This window comes from Ascaphus truei, chromosome 1 (genome assembly GCF_040206685.1).
Source record: "Ascaphus truei isolate aAscTru1 chromosome 1, aAscTru1.hap1, whole genome shotgun sequence".
Taxonomy (NCBI): domain Eukaryota; kingdom Metazoa; phylum Chordata; class Amphibia; order Anura; family Ascaphidae; genus Ascaphus; species Ascaphus truei.
In genome coordinates this window covers 91828793-91851501 of record NC_134483.1, presented here as the reverse complement: position 1 = coordinate 91851501, position 22709 = coordinate 91828793, and the positions used below count along the sequence as shown (strand labels likewise).

At 41.5% G+C, this 22709-nt stretch overlaps 1 long non-coding RNA gene across 1 annotated transcript in view; it reads left to right on the top strand.

Annotated features, from left to right (window-relative positions):
- The first annotated feature begins 462 nt into the window (after positions 1–462).
- LOC142469267 (uncharacterized) overlaps positions 463–22709 on the top strand; it is a 35403-nt gene continuing 13156 nt past the window's right edge. The window contains exons 1-3 of the long non-coding RNA XR_012789009.1: positions 463–610; positions 14762–14889; positions 15833–15980. This is a non-coding gene — a long non-coding RNA (uncharacterized LOC142469267). The remainder of the gene's footprint in view (positions 611–14761; positions 14890–15832; positions 15981–22709) is intronic.

Genomic DNA, 22709 nt, shown 5'->3' with positions numbered 1-22709 from the left:
TGGTGGTAAAAGAAATGAAAATGTAATTTTGGGGGGAAAAAGTAAGTTTTTCATATTTCTTTAAAACATTCTTACAATTATTTAAAAAAAAGTTGGAAAGTTAACTGGGCCAACTTTAAACATCTTTAGATAAGCAAATAAAGAAACAGCATACATACTGTAATCTAAGACCGCTATTAAGTATTACAGTATGTGATGCAGTATTCCACATGCTTAAGAAGATGAAATCCCTGCAAGCAAGAGGCAGATCGCTAGTTTACAGTATTGAATCAGGGTCTTAGTGGTGTCATCCTGAGCACATCAGCTTGAGTTTGGTCACTGATTCTGCATCCCATCCAATAGCGCAACTAGAGGGAGTGCAGGGGTGCATTTGCACCCACCAAGAATGTAAAATATTTTACTATGTTTACTATTGTCAAATGCGGACACAGCGCTCTTGCCCACAGCAATGAAACTGATTGCCCGGGGGAGAGAGAGAATGGGGCCTCTGTAAGGGAGCAGCCCTCCTCCATCCACGTCACGATGTCATGTGACGGGATAGCGACGCAACGGCCATGACAACGTGCCGTGACGCAGAGACATCATGACGCAGCAGGACGAGGGCCGTTAGGTAAACGTTTTTGCACCTCCAAATATTAATTTCTGGTTGCGCCTTTAATCCCATCTAAGTAGGCAATACATTTAACACATAAAAAGGTTATTGTGGCTAAAAACTAGCAAAATCCTCCACGGGACTGGGTACAGCAATAGACATTTGTCAGCATAAAGGTTACCCACCAACCGTGTTCATATCCACACGCAGACTCGAAATATCTGCAATATAACTCTAGGGGAATAGTTAGAGTCTATTATGAGATGATAAATCGGCATACCACGTTTTACAGCTACAGGAATAGGTCACATCTTGGATAATAAGCTACAATAACACGAACTACGAAGTCTTGTACAGAATCTATGATAGAAAGCTCTTTTATTACATAAAAAAAAATCAGAATGCAAATGATACTATTTCATGCATAAAAATACATGGTCACAATTCTTACACCCACAGGCTCAGACCTGTTGTCTGAACGGGTAATTTATTGTGTGCTGCTCATTGGAGAAAAAAAAACGAATGGTAATTGTTTAGTTTGGGAGGCTCTTAGAGGCTTTGAACTACATCTGAAAACCATTGTACTGTAGTGTGTTTTCCTTCTTACCTCTCCCAAGAGAACTCTCTGTGGATCTTCTTTCAGACTGTTTAATGAGAAACAAGTTTCTGTCAGCATTGTTTTAGGAACATGATTAATTGGCACAGAGCAGTGGCTGTGCAAAGGCTTACTTTCTAACCAAGGCTAGAAAAGAGCAGGGATCCGTGGGCTGGATTTCTAAATACACTCTCATAAGTGTGGCTAGTTTCAAATGAGAGAATCAATTCCCTTAATCCTGAAATCCAATAAACAGGCAATTAAAACATAGAGCTCCACTCATGTTCAGCAACCAATCCTGGGATTAACTTTGTTTTGTACCTCAGCATTATTATCTTCAAGCTACTGTAGTATGTTTATTTCAGTTTCTATGCCAAGCCGGATTTTTATCCACTTTATATTATACAATCTGGTACAGGGAATAACTGTGAAACTCTGTCTTACATTTTGGGCTTCTACATCAGTACATTTGTGTTATACGCTGTTTGTTATATCCATGGGTGTAAGCAATACCTCGAAGGAAACAAAGATCTCATAAAGCACTTTCCTGCTATTGAATACCAAGTTTATAAAGGGTTTACATTTCCTTAGTAGAGAACTTGCGCCAATGGAAAAACAATCTCACCTAATTTGTACTGAATTAAACAGATTCACTTACTTGAGTTGCAGTTAATATTTCATTGTTTTTTGCAATCTTTTGGATATATATTATTTTATTGGAGTCTCACCACATTCATTTTTTGTCTATTTTGACTATATTTTATGAGTATGTTTTGTTTTTCACATAATTTTAGCCACTAAATTACATAACCTCTATTCTGTTTTGAAACACAGAACGGTATTTCTGTATCGTTGTTGTCTGCAAGTTAGGATATGAAACCGTAGGGCAGAAGTAGGCAGTGCTACACCGACTTTTGTCTGGTGTCAGAGTACTAGAAATGCATGGGTCAAGGTAGGTGGCAGACAAGAGTGGTCAGGTCAGGTTCCGAGGTCGAGGTAGGCAGAGTTCAAGGCAGGGATAGTCAGGTCACAGTTCCCAGGTCACAAAAAGATCAATAGCAAGGGCAGGGGAAACCACAGGACCAGGAAGCACACCCAGTGCATGGACCCTGTCAGAGAGCAAATGCCTGCTATTTAAAGCTCTGGAGCAGGTGCTGACGCTTAGGGTCAGAGAGGGGTTTGGTCGCAATGTTAGTTGGGGCGAGAGCATTCTGGTCCATCTGCCATCTTGGCTGCAGAGTAAATCCTCACAATTTCAAAGATTGCAATGGCAATATGAAAATAATAGAAAAGATACATACTTTCTTAAAATACCATGCAAAAGTACTTTACAGATACATATCATGGATTAACTTTTTTTTCTTCCGATGTGAATACGTGTGGATTCCCATAGTGACCAACCATATTTGTGTAAAATCCACTAATTATAATGAATAAATATTTTGTTAACACTTTTGCTGCCATTATGACTTACCCAGATATGCCATGCTATTAAATCGGGCTGATCAGCATCACAAGCATGAGATTGCTACTAAAGCGATCACATGATCACTATCCCGAACATCTGGCTTCGCGTGGGTGCTGTCGGACTTCCGGCATTGTAATTTCTCTAAATCTACAGATCTTTTTAGTATTTTTTTAAATGTTTGCATATTCTTGGTATACCTCTACCATCCAACTCCCCACCCCCCTTCTAACTCTATTGAACCAGCAGTGTGGCTGAACCAATGTCCACACTATCACACACCCTCTTCATTAATGGGATAATTCTGCTACTGGACCATACTACAACCTGCGTCGTACTCTGTCCCACAATGAGCATCCACTTTACTTTTTTGTTTCAACATTGTCCCTCATTCCCACTAGATCGTAAGATCTCACAAGCAGAGCCCTCATTGGATTCTGTATCTGTTTGTGCATGTGTTTCCTTATTTGGTATATAACTGGTCATATACATTAAATTTCTCTGTAACCCCATTGTACCACGTTGCGGAATATGTTGGCGCTTAATAAATAATAGTTACATAGTTCATGCTACTTATATTTGACACGCTCATATTACACTAGATTCATTGTAGATTGTGTTACCTTTCAGGGGACCAACATTAGGGTTCTTCATAGATGAAAGTATAGTGTACAGTGCTTTCAAAACCTCATAGGTTTCTTCTTCAAGTGTAACATGTAGAAGGAGAACCCTGTGAGGTTTCGAAAGTTCTGTAAATTATAATTTCATTTACGGAGAACAATAATATTGGTCCCCTGAAAGATATGACAAACTACAATGAATGTACATTTCTTTAGGACCACTAAGGCTGCTAGAACTTTGCACTACATCATATTACACTAACAGAAATGCAATCACAATTCTCTCTGTATGTATCTGTTTCAAATACACTCACTATGGGGGCAATGTACTAAGACAATTGGGGAGCAAAACGGGTGGAAACAGCATCACTTTTAGCTGTAACCCCTCATTGCCCGGCCCAAAGGAGAGTTACATCAAGGTAGTATTATTTAGGCGTAAGTTCCCAGTGTGGTTAGCTTACTTTTCTCAGGCTGCTGGTATCTGTGCAGGCTGGTGTAGTAAGCATTGATGCGATGTAGAGCGCCTGGAACTTTATTCAGACAAACAGTTCTTTATTTATTATTGTAGGCATTTATACTACTTCCCTGGGGGCTCAGGCAGCACTTCAGGAAGGCACATGGCTTGTCACCTTTCCATACATTTTGGGTAGATCAACGGTAAACCCTTGCATTTGGACATGAGGTTTGCTAGCAGCCTACCAGGACTCTATGCAGGGGTGCACCTGATATCCAGGTGTCTGAATCCCTGTGCAGGTCCCTCCTAGTCCTTACTTTGGTTTGCCAGTGTGCTATTTGGGCCTGTACTTAGGCAGACCCTATATGATTATCTGCGGCCCTTCTCGAGGAATTCCCTGGCGTGGGTATCATGCACATCCTCTTTGTTGGGATATGTAGCCCTGTCTTCAGAAGGGGACACTTTCCCTAACTGAAAATAATAAAAGGTGACCACTCATTCTAAACACTTAGTTACACAGTTAAAGGACAGACAACAGTGAGGCTCCTCTCCTCTTGTCCTCCAGGAACCTAGGGTCTAGAAGCTTGTGCAGCCCAATTTATAACTCTCTGCCAGGTCACCCTCTCCCTGGATACATGGGGAGGGATTTGAATATTGCTTAATCATTCTGACCAAGGTGTCAGACTTAGCACATTCCAGAAGGTGGGCTTGGCTAAGCCTCTGCTATGTTACTTTGCAACATAATATGGGAAAGGGAGCAGTACCTTGAAACAACCCTTGCAGTTAACCCTTTAGAGGCCTTCATACCCTACATACACATAGTAATCCCAGAGTAGGATGACATATCTATAGCCTCTTTGCCCAAACTTTTGCTTCATGCTCATCATCTTGGGAAGTACTGTATGGAAAAAAAGGATATACACTCTATAAATATAAGCTGTATATAAAGCGGCACCAGACCATAGACAAAACAGAAATTAGGAGAATAACAAAATTGCAATACTTATTGTCCTGCAGCTAGAGTCCAGCGGAGGCTATTCAATTTCCTCTAAAAATAGCCGTATAAAAGAAGCAGAGTTCTCTAGCACGTAGACTTTAAACCCTCCTCTCCTCGATATATACACACACACACACACACACACACACACACACACACACACACACACACACACACACACACACACACACACACACACACACACACACACACACACACACACACACACACACACACATAAATGGGAGACAGAGAGAAGAAAACACAACACAAACAAGTGGTGTAATACGAGTTTGATAACTCAGAAGATCAGGACAAGATTAAAGTTATAGAGCTTGACACTTGCCTGTGCCTATTTCTCACTAGGTATACTTCTCCAGATTATCTTCAGCAGTGGCTTAAAGGAGAAGAAAAAAGCATGGCATAATAACGTTTTATTAAGATAAAAAAACAAGGTTAAAATCCAACTCACAAACGGCCATACTGTATATATGTGCCTTATGAAAGTGCTCCCAGCGTATAGCCTTAGGTTCAGTCTCTCCACGTTGCTCCCTTCTCTTAGGGTGCCCACATGGACGCCTTCTTAGCTTCCAGTCACCAGTTCACAGCATGCGAGGGTTCCTCAAGGATTGCGCGCAGCCTTGATTCACCTTCCTTACCTCGTTCCTTGTTCGGGATTCGGTATGCGCATGCGTGGATATTTTCACCGGTTCGTGGCGCTGATTGGGCAGAGCTCTGTTCCCTTAGATTACGGTGGCTCACAAAGTCCAAAAATCACCAAACACGTTACGCCGGTAGGCTTCCTCAGTGGCGTATTGGTCCGGGGGTGATACAGTGTATTTATACTGCTTGCCTAATCGCTATTTGCTGCTAACAGCTGTAGCATATTTAGCTGGTGCAGGCAGTCCTGTATATTGCGTAATCTCATACAATGTTCATGCTTTTCTCTAAACTCGCTATAATAATTACATTCAAGCAGCAAAAAATACATATATGTAATCACATGATGTAAAAAATAGATGAATCGAACAATGCATAGTGTCTTCATTTAAAAGCTAAAAACTCTGTAATATTGATAAAATACCTTTTACCACCCCCCCGCCCTCCCCTATCCCCCTCCCGCCCTCCCCTCCCCCCCCCCCCATTGTACCGCACTGTGGAATATGTTGGCGCTTTACAAATAAATCATATTAATAATAAAAATCAAATGAATGGGCAAGGGTAGATGGCTTTACTGCATATTAAAAAGGGCATCTGTCTGTATCTCTTTCTGTCTGTATCTATGTATATATGTCTATGTTTTAACAAAAATTTTACTGCAGTCAGAACTTTTTAACCAATCCCCAGATACCAATATTTAACATACAGGTTAGACTTTTTCCGCTATAATTAGTATTTTTTTATAGTTATGGTTAAATGCTGAAAGTGTCAGCCAATGCCGAATTCATATTACATGGCTGGCTATTTGAAAATACTGTAAATGATTTTATTTGAAACATAATACACAAGGCATGCCTAAAAGTAAGTTCAGAGCAATAAAGAAAGCACAGAATTGTTCCTATAGGGAGCTTTTCATGATTATAAATCATGAAGCAGGAGTTTAAATGTTTTGTCATTGTCACACTAGTCCTGCGATGTCCCTGCTTTTCCATCAGCAGCTTGTTACTGTTCTTTGATGTCGCATAACAGGCGTATCCCTTAAAACGTTCCACCTTTGAACCTTTTTACTTGTTATTCCTAGTGGAAACAAAATAAAAAGAAACTGGTAGCAAGGGAGAAATGACACAACAGCTGAAAAATAGATTTAATAGATTCAAGGCAACCGCTGGAGGAAAAAAACATGTACCTAACTCAAAATTATTCCTGTGTTGCTAACCAGTTATTATGCATTCCTGATATATATATATATATATATATATATATATATATAGCCCCCTTTCCCTGTGACTAAGGATTACCTGCGTGGCTCACAGGAGGCCTAAGCCTCCGCCGCTGGGAGCCTGGGGTTGTCTCGTTTCTCAGTTTACAGCGCCTCCACCTGGGAGGGATCCTAGCGCAGCTGGAGAACCCCTCACAGGAACTAATATAGTCAGTAATGTCACACACAAGAGTATATAACAGGGGTATTTACTGAACACATACAATATAACACAATATAATTGTACCACAGTACAACACAATAATAAGACAGGGTATATATCCCCCAAAGTTCTTAGGGTGTGTGGCACCAATAGCCCTGGTGTCATTCCCCACTGTCAGTCTACCCCAAGTGTAGGGAGCAGCGCTACCTCTGAGGACCGTTGGTGCACATTTACCTCCCTAGGCACTCCTGTACCCAGGAACTGCTGACTTTAAGCACAAGGATCCATCTGATCCCATGACGTGAGGCCTCCAAGAATCCCCCCGCTCCTTGTGCGTCCGATCCACCTCTTTGAGGGAGATCCCGCTGGAGTGTTTCCTTTAATATCTCTTTATGTGGGCTCATGGTATTGTCCCAGACCACAGGCCACAGCTCACCGCGTGGCTGTCCGGTCACAGATGCAACACCTGTCACTACCAGGGTTAAGGGGACAGTCCCTATCTGGGGCCTTCCCTATAGTACCACAAGTTGATAGGATCAAGGGCCTAGCTGGGACCTGGGACCTCAAGCACGCCAAAAGTATCCTTTCCTCTGCTCCGTGGATTCTTCAGCCCTATTGGCTCTGTGTCCCCAAGTAGATATCAGCCCATAGGGCTGCTGGGACATGTAGTCCCACGCAGAGCCCTTTAATGGTCACTGCAACTTACGGTACACTGCACATGTGCGAGGCTTCCATTGCGCATGCGCGAGTATTCCCAAAATGGTGCCGCCCTGCTGCGGCATCCACCGCGGAGCTCCAGCGACCCGCTCGCCATACAGCCCGCCCCCACCCGGAACGGAGGTGAACGGGGAGCTGGGATATATATATATATATATATATATATATATATTTATATATATATATATATATATATATATATATATATATATGTGTGAAAAGCAACCTTATAAAGAAGCACACGGGCATACCAAGGAAATAATTACAAAATTATTTATTATTGTAGATTTAAAAACGGGGAGAAAATTAAAAGAGGAGGGGGACTCACATCTACCAGAGATATATATGGAAAACACAAAAGTATACCGCATCAACACAGTGTACATATACACATATACACACACACACAAACTGTATATATATGTAACAAATTTTTATTTCTATAATACACAACAGTAACGTTTAAAATAAAATAAATATATATATATATGTATATTTTTAAACGTTATTGTTGTGTATTATAGAAATAAAATTTTGTTATTTTAGTTTAATTGTGAGAACAATACTCACCCCAATGTGTCGATTCAAGGAGAAATAAACTACTCCTTTAGTGGGTTATTGTATACCCCTATCATTACGGTATTCATATCACACTTTGAGTGCAGCAATTGGGGTTCTTGTGTTAGCTTTAGGCTAACTTCTGTCTCATCCCTAAAGGGTTCCCTGTAATTTTCATGTCATTTTAAAATTGTATGTTTTGTCAATTGGATGTAGCATTGGGCTCCCCTGTCTTTTTTTGTACACATTTGCCACGCTCAGTAGCACTCCTTTTGACATATACACACACACACACACACACACACACACACACACACACACACACACACACACACACACACACACACACACACACACACACACACACACACAGGTGTTGGGGTTTGAGCTTACTGAGAATGTGTGTGTTAATACTCTTTACAACCTCAGCACTATTCCTCTCCTACCCGTGAGAGTTGATGATTTTTTTCCCCTTACCCCGTTAAGTTTATACTGCACAAAAGCCCACGTTTAATAAGCAGTTCTATTCCATGAGACACCTTCTGGAAGATATCGTATGGAGTAGCACTGCTTAGTAAATATGGCCCCAAATCCTTTCTTAGTTGTGCATTTCCCATATTATCAGTTTTTTTGTAATAAGACTTGTATTTTTTGAAGCTTTTTTTTATTTGGATAAAAAAGCTTTCACTTTTGTAATTGATTTGGGGGGTATTCCTAACAGAAACCATTTATCAATTAGGCCTATCGAACAGAAGGCCTGAGCCGCGTGTAGCCTGCCAGACCCTTCCATCCGGCCCACAGACTGGGATCAACCACACTGGGACATTAGGGAAGAGATGGCATGGGAGAGGTGTCTGAGCTGTCTCTTCCATGCTGTTCTCGCGAGACTTGCCAGGCCAATAGCAGTGCCCGGATAGCCTTCACGTGGGATCCTGCTGAGGCAAGTCCACCACCTGCTGAGTATGCTCTCGTCTGCATCCCACCTTACCTGGTCCTGTAAATCAACCTGCTCCGGTCTGGATCCCGCCACTACCAGTCCTGAAATCATCATGGGGGGAGGATTGTATTAATAGTGTGAGGGGGGGTTAAGAGTGTGGAGTGCGGGAAGTAAGAATTTGGAGTGGGGGAGTTTGAGAGGGAGGGAGGGTATAAGAGTGTGGGTGGGAGAGAAAGAGAGAGAAGTGGAGAAAGGGGAGAAGAGTACGGAAAAAAGGGGGAGGAGTGAGAGAGAAAGGGGGGGAGAAGAGTAAGAGAAAAAGAGTGGGGAGAAGAGAGAGAAAAGGGTGGGGGGGGGGACATGTAGAGTAGCAGGTGAGGAGAGAGGCCTTTGGGGAAAAGCTGGTGAGGATGGGGAACATGTGTATGTGGGCGGGCGAGGGGGAGAATGGAGAGAAGAGCCTATGCAGAGATGCAGGCGAGGAGGGGAACAGTTGAGGAGCAGCAGGAAAAGTAAATAAAGTGAGTACCAGTGTATTTCTTAAGCAAGAGTTATTCTTCTTATTACTTGTATTACAGATGTTATTGTTGCTCTTTGTTATTGCTTAATGTTGACACCCAGCATACAACACCACTACTATGTTTTATTTCCATAGTATGAAAATGCACGGTACGCAGCGGCGTAACTAGCGTCCCACACAACACCACTATGCAATGGACCCCAGAGCGCAGGGGGCCCAGCTGGTCGGGGCTTAAAGTTGGGCCCGGTGAGAATTAGAGTTGGGGTCAGAGATCGAGGTGGTGCGTGAGAAGGGAGGGGGAGTAAAAGAAAGAGAAATGGGCTCACAACGCCGCCCCAGTGGAAACTAAATTTATTTAACATTTTTATTTGGGGAGCCCTTTAAAAAAATGGGACTGAATTTTTTTTGCTACGCGACTGATGGTACAATACGTGCAGCCCGAAGGACGTACAGTACAATTACATCTAATCAGGTCCCTTATATGAAGTGAGTGTGACACCCCAGAATTACACAGTACTGTACAGCTACAACAGATTTCAGTAGGAATGAAAACGCTGGGCTACAGTTTGGGAAAGTATGAGGCATCTATTGGAAAAGTTGTTAAAATAGTTTAAAAGCATAAGTAAAACTTCCCAAATTGCAAACGCAGAAACCAACAGCAGAACATGTTTGCTGGCCTTTAACAGCATCTATGTAGAGGTTTTATTGATACATAATGAAATGTGTCTGGCCTCACATCATATTTATATACTCTACAGTATATGGGAAACCCCTTTTCACACAAAGATAATGCTGAACTAGTGTATCACACAGGCTCATAATTTTGTGCTTCCGTACAGTTGTCCTGTCAATTGGGACAGCAGGGGAATCTGATTGTTTCGGTTACCGATAGTGAATTTTAGGTAAGCAACACCTGTTAGCTTATGTACTTTATAACCCTCTCATAATATTTAAAATAACCCCTTTGTTACAACAATAAAACAAGCCATTTAACAAAATAAACTGTTATTCATTGCATTGTATGTATGTCTTTATTTATATAGTGCCATTAATCTACATAGCGTTTCACAGCTGTAATACACGTGACAATCATATAGATCAGGGGAGTGCAAACTTTTGAAGCTGCCCCCCCCCCTGTCTCCCCTTCCCCGGCTCTCGTGCCGTGTTGCCATGGCGACGTGCCACACAGCCGGCTGAATCCCGGTAAGTGGAGTGTTGCAGGGGACTCACGCAATCCCCCGGCATTTAATTAAATGCCTATGGGAAGAGTGCGGGACCTCTGCAACCGCCTGCGCCCCCCCCCCCCCACCCAGACAAATCTCATGCCCCCCCCCCACTTTGCACACCCCTGATATAGATAACAAATAATAAAAATAACACATAAAGGGAAGAAGTCCTTCAGACATAAACGTAACGTTAAGGGAAAGGAGACCCTGCTCCGAAGAGCTTACAATCTAATTGGTTGGTAAGAAGAACATACACAGACAGTAGGAGGGCGTTCTGGTAAGCGCGCCTGCAAGGGGCCAAGGTTTATGTATGCAGTGTAAAACTATCACTCATAGAGCTACTCATATGCTTCCTTAAGCAGGTGTGTTTTGAGTTGGTTTTAAAGGGTGTTCTCGGATATTGAGAGGAATGGCATTCCTGGTGTGTGGGGCAGTCAGTGAGAAAGGTTTATGCGGGAGAGGACTTTAGATACAAAAGGGGTAGAGAGAAGACATCCTTGAGCAGAATGCAAGAGTCGGGATGGTGCATAGCGAGAAACTAGGGCTGAGATGTACTGAGGAGCAGAAGAGTGGAAAGCTTTAAGTGAGGAGGACAATTGAATGTGTGATACGGGATTTGATAGGAAGCCAAGAGAGTGATTTCAGCAGGGGAGACGCGGAGACAGATTTCGGAAAGAGTAGAGTAATTCTGGCAGCAGCATTTAGGATAGATTGTAGGGGAGACAGGTGAGAAGCAGGAAGGCCAGACAGCAGGAGGTTACAGTAGTCGAGACGGGAGAGAATGAGGGCCTGTGTCAGAGTTTTTGCAGTTGTGCAACAACGGAAAGGGCGTATCTTTGTAATACTGCAGAGGAAAAAATGACAGGTTTTAGCTACAGTACCTTTTGAATGTGAGAGGAGTATGTGAGAGAGGTGTCGAGTGTGACCCCTAGGCAGCATGCTTGGGCTACTGGGTGAATGACTAAAGCAAAAAAGAGGGAAAAAGGTCCTCCTTGAATGCACTCGGATAAGCCAGTGATTGATAGTAATGAGTGTATTTAAAAACCTTTTAATCACAAGAGAAGGTTAAAAAAGGGTTGTATAGAGGGGCATGGTATATATAATCCAAGGCCAGCCCCTAATAGGCAAACCAACAGAATCGTCCTCACTCGTGAGGAGATATAGGTATAACAACACCTTAATGTGGAACTGTGTCGCTCAGATAATCCCCTATACTATAATACCAGATTAGAAGGCCCATATACCATATGGAGATCCTTTTATCAATAATTCAATGAACCTAAAATGGTGTAGGTCATTGAAGCTAGGTCTGGAAGGGTAATTATCTTACACCGAATGGACAGATGGTATATATCTGGGTGATGTCCCTAGTCCACTTAAGCGGTGTGTACAACAAATAAACGAAACATGGTGAAAACAATAACAACGTAACAAAGATGATCATCATAAAATGAATACTCAACCACCATGTACATGTAGTAGTGAGATGCGTAGCTGAATAGTGTGTGAGCTCTGTAAAGGGCAAGCACAAAGTGTGCTAACGGAGACGCCCTGAGGCACGGTTCAAAGACCGTATCCAGTTATAGCCTCTATATACTAATTGATGTTTAGTGCAGAGATCAAAATCACAAATAGCCTCTCTGGAGTCCGGTATTTAACACTAATCAGGCCCAATAGTTATAAGTGGCTGATAGGTACACGGGGTAAGGAACAACCTGACTCATAAATCATATTGAGTCTCCCTCTGAGCAGGTAAATATAATATATACACAGCTAGGGCTGATAATGGTCAGTGAACAGTACCCCTGGTTACACCCCCCTCTCTATTGTGCATATATTATGCTGGTAACCTGAATGGTAGCTATGGTAGAATGGAAACATAGCAAACATAACAATGCACAATAAAATGCCAGGACAAAAAAGTATCTTTAGTCCTAATAAAGGTGCTACTTAGCTCCTGGGTGCATTCAGAAGCCGTTGCACCATCGTTGGTGGAAGGGAACGGCAGCAGGATACCAGGGGAGGGGTGTTCCGGTCTCGAGGCGGCAGCTACAGCCGCGGAGGCGCCATCTTGGGTGCGGTGACGTCACCACGCTCGTAGTCACCTGACGCACGTTTCGCGCGGGATCGCGCTTTCTCAAAAGACCCTTGATCCCGCGCGAAACTTTTTTGTCCTGGCATTTTATTGTGCATTGTTATGTTTGCTATGTTTCCATTCTACCATAGCTACCATTCAGGTTACCAGCATAATATATGCACAATAGAGAGGGGGGTGTAACCAGGGGTACTGTTCACTGACCATTATCAGCCCTAGCTGTGTATATATTATATTTACCTGCTCAGAGGGAGACTCAATATGATTTATGAGTCAGGTTGTTCCTTACCCCGTGTACCTATCAGCCACTTATAACTATTGGGCCTGATTAGTGTTAAATACCGGACTCCAGAGAGGCTATTTGTGATTTTGATCTCTGCACTAAACATCAATTAGTATATAGAGGCTATAACTGGATACGGTCTTTGAACCGTGCCTCAGGGCGTCTCCGTTAGCACACTTTGTGCTTGCCCTTTACAGAGCTCACACACTATTCAGCTATGCATCTCACTACTACATGTACATGATGGTTGAGTATTCATTTTATGATGATCATCTTTGTTACGTTGTTATTGTTTTCACCATGTTTCGTTTATTTGTTGTACACACCGCTTAAGTGGACTAGGGACATCACCCAGATATATACCATCTGTCCATTCGGTGTAAGATAATTACCCTTCCAGACCTAGCTTCAATGACCTACACCATTTTAGGTTCATTGAATTATTGATAAAAGGATCTCCATATGGTATATGGGCCTTCTAATCTGGTATTATAGTATAGGGGATTATCTGAGCGACACAGTTCCACATTAAGGTGTTGTTATACCTATATCTCCTCACGAGTGAGGACGATTCTGTTGGTTTGCCTATTAGGGACTGGCCTTGGATTATATATACCATGCCCCTCTATACAACCCTTTTTTAACCTTCTCTTGTGATTAAAAGTTTTTTAAATACACTCATTACTATCAATCACTGTCTTATCCGAGTGCATTCAAGGAGGACCTTTTTCTCTCTTTTTTGCTTTAGTTATACCTTTTCCTCTTTTGCACCGGTATTTTGCTTGACACACTATTACAAACTTACCTTATACCTGCTGATGCGGGAGCATCCCTTACCCCCCCCTTTTCCCCCTCCCCATTCCTGGATTATCTAGGCTACTGGGTGAATGACAGTACTTCCAACAGTAATATGGAAGGTGGTAGAAGGGCCAGGTTTGGGAGTAAGTATGAGGAGCCCTGTTTTTGCCATGTTAAGTTTAAGTCGGTGGAGGGCCATCCAGGATGATATAGCAGAGAGACATTCAGAAACTTAAGTCTGAACAGCAGGCGTACGGTCGGGTTGAAAAGTAAATTTGTGTGTCATCAGCATAGAGGTGATATTTGAACCCAAGAGATGTGTAGGGGTGAGAGATGGATTGGGCAGTGAGATTAATTGGGGATGGGAGGTGGTGAGATGGATTGTTGGGTTGGGTGGGAGGGGTGAGATGAATTGTTGGGGTGGATGGGAGGGGTGAGATGAATTGGGGATTGGGAGGGTGTGAAAGATGGATTATGAGGTGGGAGGGGGTGAGAAGGTTTGGATGTGGGAGGAGGTAACAGATGAATTGGGGGTGAGAAATTAATTGGGGGTGGGTGGGAGGGGGTGAGAGATTAATTGGGGGGTGAGATGTTGGGGGGCTGAGAGATGGATCTGGGGGCTGAGGGGAAAATGGGGGCTGAGAGATGAAGGGAGAAGGGGGGCTAAAATGAGAAATGAATAGCGATGGGAGGAGAAAGATGCCGGAGGGTAAGTGAGAGAATGAGGGGAGAGAGAAAAAGGGGAAGAGAGGGGGAAGTGTGTGGGGGAGAGAGGGGATTGCGGGTCCCTTTTCCTTGTACTATGCCAACTATGGTTTTGCAGGGGGATGATGAAATTTGCAAGGTGAGAGATTGTTGCTGGTCAGGGGATGAGAAGTGTCGCGCATAACTCGGAGGGGAAGCAGTCGCGCCTCTGAGAGCCGTACCACCAGGTGCGGAGCAATTTTGAAGGTCAGTCATACCGGATTTCGGTGTCCCATCAATGTGTCCTGTATTATAAAAACTTAAATGTGGCAACCCTAATATATCTTCCTATGTGTATTACTCCTATTCACTGGCCTCCCTCCTCGTGTGCAACAATGTGTGTGCAGCAATGCGAGTGCAGCATTGAACTTAAAAATAAAATAAAAAAATAGGCACACACAACTCCTGTAATCTCAGAACCCAAATCCACCACATCATATATATTGTGTCAGAAAGAGTGCTACTAGGATTGCGACCTCATGTATAGAACAAAAGATAAAAAGCCTCAGTGCCACATGCACTTTACTGCAGTTCTTGCTAAGTACCTGTGAAGGACCAATCTATTATAAACACCTTTTCCTCCATCAGAGAGGCTGTGAGAGCTTCTTGCAGGTGCTGCAGTGTTAGGACAGATGGGCCATACCGTGATGCAGTTATAGGCTTAAAATGCTTTGGTCAAAGAATTGAACAAAATGCTTATGAGAACATAAACAGATAAGTATTTAACTATATAATTTGTCAAATTGGATGTAGCGCTGGTCCTTTTTATCTTTTGTTCCGTTTTTGTTTTTAAAATAGACCTTAATAAGAAAAAAAGAAATCTAGGTAAAGATAACAGAAACAAGCATAACAATGTTTTTTTTTAAACGTGAAATGATTTACTATGCCACAAACAGAAAGAGTAACGGATGAAAATAATTCACGTAAAATATTGTATTTATTGTAAATATACAGAATGTTTCCTAGTTGTACAAGGGAATGTTACTCATTGTCTTAGTTTGGGGTGTGAGACATTTTTAAGCCGCAATAAAAATGTATACCGCAAACTCTTTTTTCCTATTGATTTAGTATTAAGTTAAAAGACTTGGTAATGGCATTGTACATTGTTTTCTTTTGTACTGTTCTTTTTTTTTTTTTTATAAACCTACAGATCATTTTTAAAAGTGCAGATGTCTTGTGTACTTTCCCATGGGAAATGTAAAAAAAACAGAATACTACAAAACTCTGGCCCAAGGAGTAATTTAATATCAGAGCAGTCAATTACAAAGGGAATGCCGTGGGTGTCACAGAAAGGCCAGGTAAATTCAGCATTCAGCTTTAAGGAGAAAGTAGTGGGATTCATACAAAAACAAATAAAAAAATGTTTTTTTTTCTTTTCTGTATTGCTCCCATTGGCATTGAATGGGTATTACATCTTATTAAATAATTCAGTGGTGTTAAAGACAGGTCAGACAAATATTTATACAAAGCAAATCTCTAATCTTATGATTTAATTAAAGGTGAATACTAAATATAGCAAAACTATTCTTAATTATGCGTAGAAAAAGATGTAATAGACAGCACCATCTAATATAACATAGATACGTACAAAGCTCAATTTGTAGTCCATAGGTGTGAGGGGACCTAGGGAATCCCTTAAAACCCCTAATAAGCAACAATAAAAACAAGAGGGTGTGCTCACACTCAAAAGAGAATGCAAGAACCACTAGTACGCGTGGAATCTGAAAGAATTGTACAGTTTTCCCTTTGTGGATATTCTTCCTCTAGTCACTAGAATGTTTCTGTGTGCTAGTTTTTCTACATACAGCCTATTGTGTAGATGGCTATTGTTGTATATACAGTGTATGCTTTGCTATTAAGATTATAAATAATTGCATTCTTTCAGATTCTATTTGTACTAGGTTTTTTTTTATACTCTTTTGGGTGCAAAGAAAACAACCCCCTTGGTGTCTGTATTATTCTTAATTATGGCCCTGCATTCAAATACAACTATTGTAATAATGTATGTGTGTTATTATACACAAGTAAAGCACAAAATAACCCATAATGATTTGAAAAAAATCAGAGGAGAACTTGGACTTTGTGTGTGTGTGTGCGTGTGTGTCCTCAAACCTCTCTCCAAATAACTTAGAGAGAGAAAGAAGTCCAGAGCAACATCCAATGTGACAAAAATACATGGTGAAATACCTATATATCTCTTGAAAAAAGGGTGATTTAGTTAACCCTTTGGCCAAAGCGTATAAGCCTGCGAGCCACTTTCAAGGCATGACCATAATATCGCAGGTCCTAACACTAACTGGTTAAAATCCTTATTTACCTCTATAATTAGGGGAAGGGTGGTCCTGGCATTGAACCTGTCGCAACCAGCAGCAGGAAAAGAAAACCTGCTTACATGGACAGGGGGGAAGGGCGAGCTTTAAACCGTGGGTGGGAGAAGCCACTAGGAGCCACTAACCTCCAAAACAGCTGTCCAAGTAAGCAGGTTTTCTTTTCCTGCTGCTGGTTGCGACAGGTTCAATGCCAGGATCATCCTTCCCCTAATTATAGAGGAAAATAAGAATTTTAATCAGTTAGTGTTAGGACCTGCGATATTATGGTCATGCTTTGAAAGTGGCTCGCAGGCTTATACGCTTTGGCCAAAGGGTTACCTAAATGATCCTTTTTTCAAGGGATACATAGGTATCTCACGGTGTATTTTTGTCACATTGGATGTTGCTCTGGACTTCTTTGTTTCTTGTTTTATACAATTAGCCACACCCAGTAGCACTCCTTTTGACACATATACATATATATATTTTATGGTAATTTGGGGGGGGGGGGGTTCTGAGAGCTTGCTGGGTATCTGTGTGTTTGTTTCCATCATACAAAGGAAGCTTGTTTGAGGAGCTAAGATCTGGGGGATTACTCCATATCACACCTGGCGCAAATAAAAGGAAAAAAAACAACGAAATAAGGTAGGTACAGATCTGTATACATCCCATAATAATGTGTTATTTTTACTACTGCCAAATTACAAACAAGGGCACACGTTAGAACATTTGAGCAAAGTGCTGTGATATATTGACACAGAGAGGCACAAATGAAACGTAATATCTGACCCTCTTCTGCCAATATGGCATATATAAGTCCCCCCTTAATGTTTTTCTGTTAGGCATGCATGGTATAGTTTCTATTTCTGGAAAAATAATGAATCCAATATTCTTATCTGAAAGCGTCTTGCCTTGTGTTCTAATGAAAGGTAGTGTTTCTTCTGTACTAAATATGGATAGCAGCCTTATAACTACAGTATATCTCTTTCTAAATGTATGAACCGTGCAGTGACATTTTTGTAGCAGTTATAACAGAAAAGAACATTACTATATGGACGTGCCAGCTTGGAATAAAACGAAACACTCGCATATTAAATTATTAACAGTGCGGAAACAATAAAGAGGATGATCTTTCTTCCAAGCCCCCTGAGACCTAATCTTATTTCAGAGGCATCCTTGAAATGTCTCAGCTATGGCTTTGAACTTTACTGAAAGGGGACACTATTCCCAAGTTTGTGATCAGTCAAGTGTATCAAACAAATCAAGCGGTTGTTGCCGTACCTAGAGAGTTGCCAGTGAGATAAGAGATTCAATTACATTTCTTACTCTGGGATTAATTTGTTTGGAGTTTTCGAGATCCTTTTAAAGTAAGCATCTGATCCTTTCTCGTGTTTAGTCACAAATACATTTAAACATCGTTGTAGTCTTGAAAGAGGTTTTCAGAGTTTTGTTGTTTACACAAATATAATCAGACAAAGGCTGAGATAAAAAAAGTGGGAAAACAGAAGAAAATACCTGTCAAACATTTAAAAGAAAGAAAAAAGAAAACGCGGGCAAACATATAGGAATGGTCAGTGCTCGATGATGCTGAGGTGTAAAAAGAGCCAAAGCAGACCCCCAAAATAAAGTAGCAAAAATCTCACATATTTATTAGTAGAATCAAGGTATCAACCTGAGACCTTCATCAGGACCTGGATGAGATTCAAATGTACACACAGAGAAGACGCCAGCAATCAGCTCCTTCTCTGCTTATACATTTGAGTCTCATCCATGTCACATTATGTTTGCTATTTTTGTCCTGATGAGGTCTCAGCTTGAGACCGAAATATTAGTTCTATAAATAAATGTGCATTTTTGCTACTAATATCTTTTGGGTGTGCTTTGAGTTTTTTGAGTGATTATGTTATTCATGTGTACAGGGCAGTATATAGGCTTTCGCACCCCTATCCCTTGTTTGTATTAGCCACTCTTATTTGGCTGTATTTGTTTTGCTTTGGAGTGTGCAGGAATATGTTTATATTTTAAGCTAACATCAAGTTAAATATTTACCAAGTGGTGCTAAGCCAGAAGCTCCATAAGACACGTTATGGCCTATTCACTTGAATGGGCTGCAAGGTATCTTATGGCATCATAAGGTGCCTTTCGCTTATCATTGCTAAACAAGTATGTTCCACTTGAGACTGATCTTACTTAAGATTTCTCAGGGCCACGTTTATTCACCTCTGCAAGTGATTATTAAGATTGCTATAGCAAAGCGGTAACAACCAATATATTCTGTCATTTATTTGAATAATTGGATCTTGATAATTTGGGAGTTTATTAAGGGGAGTGATTGACTTCTAGCAATAACTATTTTTTTGGTGATCATTTCTTCATGTGTACTGTAGCAGCATTGACCTATTATGTCAACCTATAAGGCACTTGCTCTTCCTCAAAAGATGTGAGCCCCCAAAAATATTTTCCCCTCATCTCTGACACCTTGTATTCTTAGCTCCTGTTAATGCCAATCCTATCATCAGTCCACTTACATGTACAAACATCTGGCAGAGTTTATCTGCTCCCTACACACCTCATGCAGTGTTCTAGAAGATGTTCAGTGACACTTGTGCTGTTAGGTTTAAGCATGAAAACTTGAACAATATCCCCGACTAAAGTGAGAAAGGTACTTGCCAACGTGCAAATGCGGCCGGCATGGCAAGTAAGGCCTCAACCCCCAAATATAGAACTCACCGAAAAGCAATGGCCCTCATTCTCTGGACACTTGATTTTCCTTGGGCTTGATAGCGTTCAGGGAGAACGCATGAAGGTGAAGCGTGCTGTATGAATCCCAAGAGGTTAAATAAAATATGTCATTCAAACCTAAATATGACTACTGCTGGACTCTCTCCAGTGAAGCAGCACTGCAAGAACTGGAAGACGAACTTGAAAAGTTTAAATGGGATATTGTTGGCCTTAGTGAAGTAAGAAAAAGGTTGAAGGCCTCATTGAGCTCAGATGCGAACATCTACGTATATTACAAAGGTACAGAAAAGGCAAGAACCAGTGGAGTAGGCTATATCATTAACAAGAGAGGGAAAAACAACATAGTGGAGTATGAAAGCTCATCAGAAAGAGCTGACAGAATCATCATTTAGTTAACAAAGATATACAGGCTTCAAATAATCCAAGTATATGCCCCAATATCAATTCACACAGACAATAAAGTGGAAGATGTCTACCATGAAATCAACCAACAGCAAAGGAAATTGTGACCTCAAGATAATTATGGGAGATTTCAATGCAAAAATTGGAGCTCCGCAGAAAGACAAAGCATCAGTTGGTATGTATGGTTACGGTAACAGCAATGAACGTGGAGACAAATTGGTAGAATTGGCAAATTGTGAAAACTTCGACATCATGAATTCATTCTTAAAGAAGAATCCAAATAGCAAATGCAGATAGAGTGGACCAATGGAATTTAGAATTAAATTGACGATATCCTAGCTAACAATTGAAGGCTGCACAGTGCTTAACCATTTTGACACAAGGATTAATCACTGATTGGTTCCCTGCAAATTACATGTGAATGCAAAGAAGAAAAAAAACAAAAAAACAATCAACATCAAGAGCCTCAAGACCAACACTAGAGAATTTCAACAAGACTTGAGAAATCGCTTCAGTTTGCTCAAAATGCAAGGGGACACTTTAACAAACAATTCTGAAGAATTTATGAAGATTGTAGTTAAAAAGGCAGAACAACTGGAGGAATCACTAACAAAAAAACAGGATAAGAAAATATCAAATGAAACAAAATCAGTTGCTGAGGGGATGACAAGAAATAAAGCAATCCTAAAATGCAAGAACAAGTATTGAATATGCAGATCTGTGGCATACGATCAGCAAACGAATAATGGAAGATGTAAGAGAATTTAACTGTGATATGGTGAAGAAGACTATTGACAAGAACAAAAGCTTAAAGAAGATGAAGCAGTGATATGATTGTGAAGAAGCAAATCATTGCACTCAACAATAAAAGACCATCATAAAGAGAGTTGAAGACTTCAACATGAAATTGTACGAGAACAGAAGTACTGTAACTAAGGGCATAATCCAGCAGAGGACAAGCGAGAAGAAACCACCAATAATGTATCATGCATTCTTCCAGAAGAAGTTACAAAAGTAATACAATTCATGAAGAATGGGAAAGCTGCTGGGAGGATGGAATTACAACAGAAAACTTGAAAGAAGCTGGAGAAGAAGCCGAAAAAAAATCCTTGCAAAAAACTTTTTAAATGCTGCGTGAAGAAGAGGAAAATTCCAGAGCAACGGAGTAATGCCATTGTTATTCTCATCCACAAGAAATGAACCAAGGAAGACCTCAAGAACTATAGACCAATCATGACCTTGGAGCCTGCGAGGAAGCTCCCCTTCCCTCCCCCAACCCACATATAAATAAATACACAACAAAGGGTCTGGAGGTACAAAGGCCACGGCTTTATTTTTACAAATAAACCCTGGTAAGTGCCAACCCTGCCAGCGTGCTCTCCCCCTGGGTAAAGGCCGATGGCACCCCAACCATGGCCCGCACACCCACCAAGCCGGGCGCCCGATGGCACACCAACCACGGCTCGCACACCCACCAAGCCGGGTGCCCGATGGCACACCAACCACGGCCCGCACACCCACCAAGCTGGGCCGTTAAGCGATACTGGGCCCCAGGAAATCACGCACAAATGAGCCCTGCCCACTCGCTACCCCCAGCCACCACAAGGCTTGAGGGGTTATCTGCACCATAGAGCCCACGCTGGCAAGGTTAACGAACACCTACCCCCCCAACAGCCGCCTTGACGTAGGCAACACATGTCATGCAGTGCCCACCTCAAACATGGCAGACATAGTTACATCGTAGATGAGGTTGAAAAGACATACGTCCATCAAGTCCAACCCATGGGTGACTCTCCATGCAACCTAAAATTTGGAATGAACACAGCCATTGAGGCTAATTAAGGTTACCGTGTTTAGATTTGTAAACACCAGGAAGCCCGTGGGTAGAGAATGTAAGAAGTACTACTTCTATTTAAAGACTTAGAGAAGCACTCTTCTTTTTATTTAAAGATCTACATTTACACTACTTTTTTATGCTGATTCAATTTTAATTAAAAAGAGGGTTATTTTATAAAGATTATGCCTATTTCTGTTTTTAAAGCATAATTATTGTATACATGTGGCCTTAGATGGTAAACCCCACCCATGGTAGTTGTGACATCAAAGTGGGATATACAGTATAGAGTGAGGGAAAAGGATCTGGAAGGCAAGTCCTTGAAGGAGTCACTGTGGAGAGGCCTCTTTGTGCATAGTGTAAATAAGTTAGTATCTAGAAGATTCTATAATAGGGCAGGTATACTCTTTCTTGTTTTGTAGTTAGGGACACTGCTCTTGCCAACAAGTGTCCCTAGAAATTTCTCATCCCTACTCTCCTAGCTCACATGGAAGAATCCTATGCCCAGATGGGGTTCCCAAAAGTATAACCCCGCGGCATAGCAGGTCCCTGCTAACTCTAACCCAGAGAGCCACAAGGTGGCATTCAGTACCCAAGACAGGGATACTGAAAACAGTACGAGAGGAGAGGGAGTTATGCCCAGAAGGGGTCCCCATGGGATGAAGCAATATAGGAAAGATTTAAATTAGGTAACACAGGATGAACAAACCCAAGCGGCCTGAGATTAAGGCAGCTAGCGA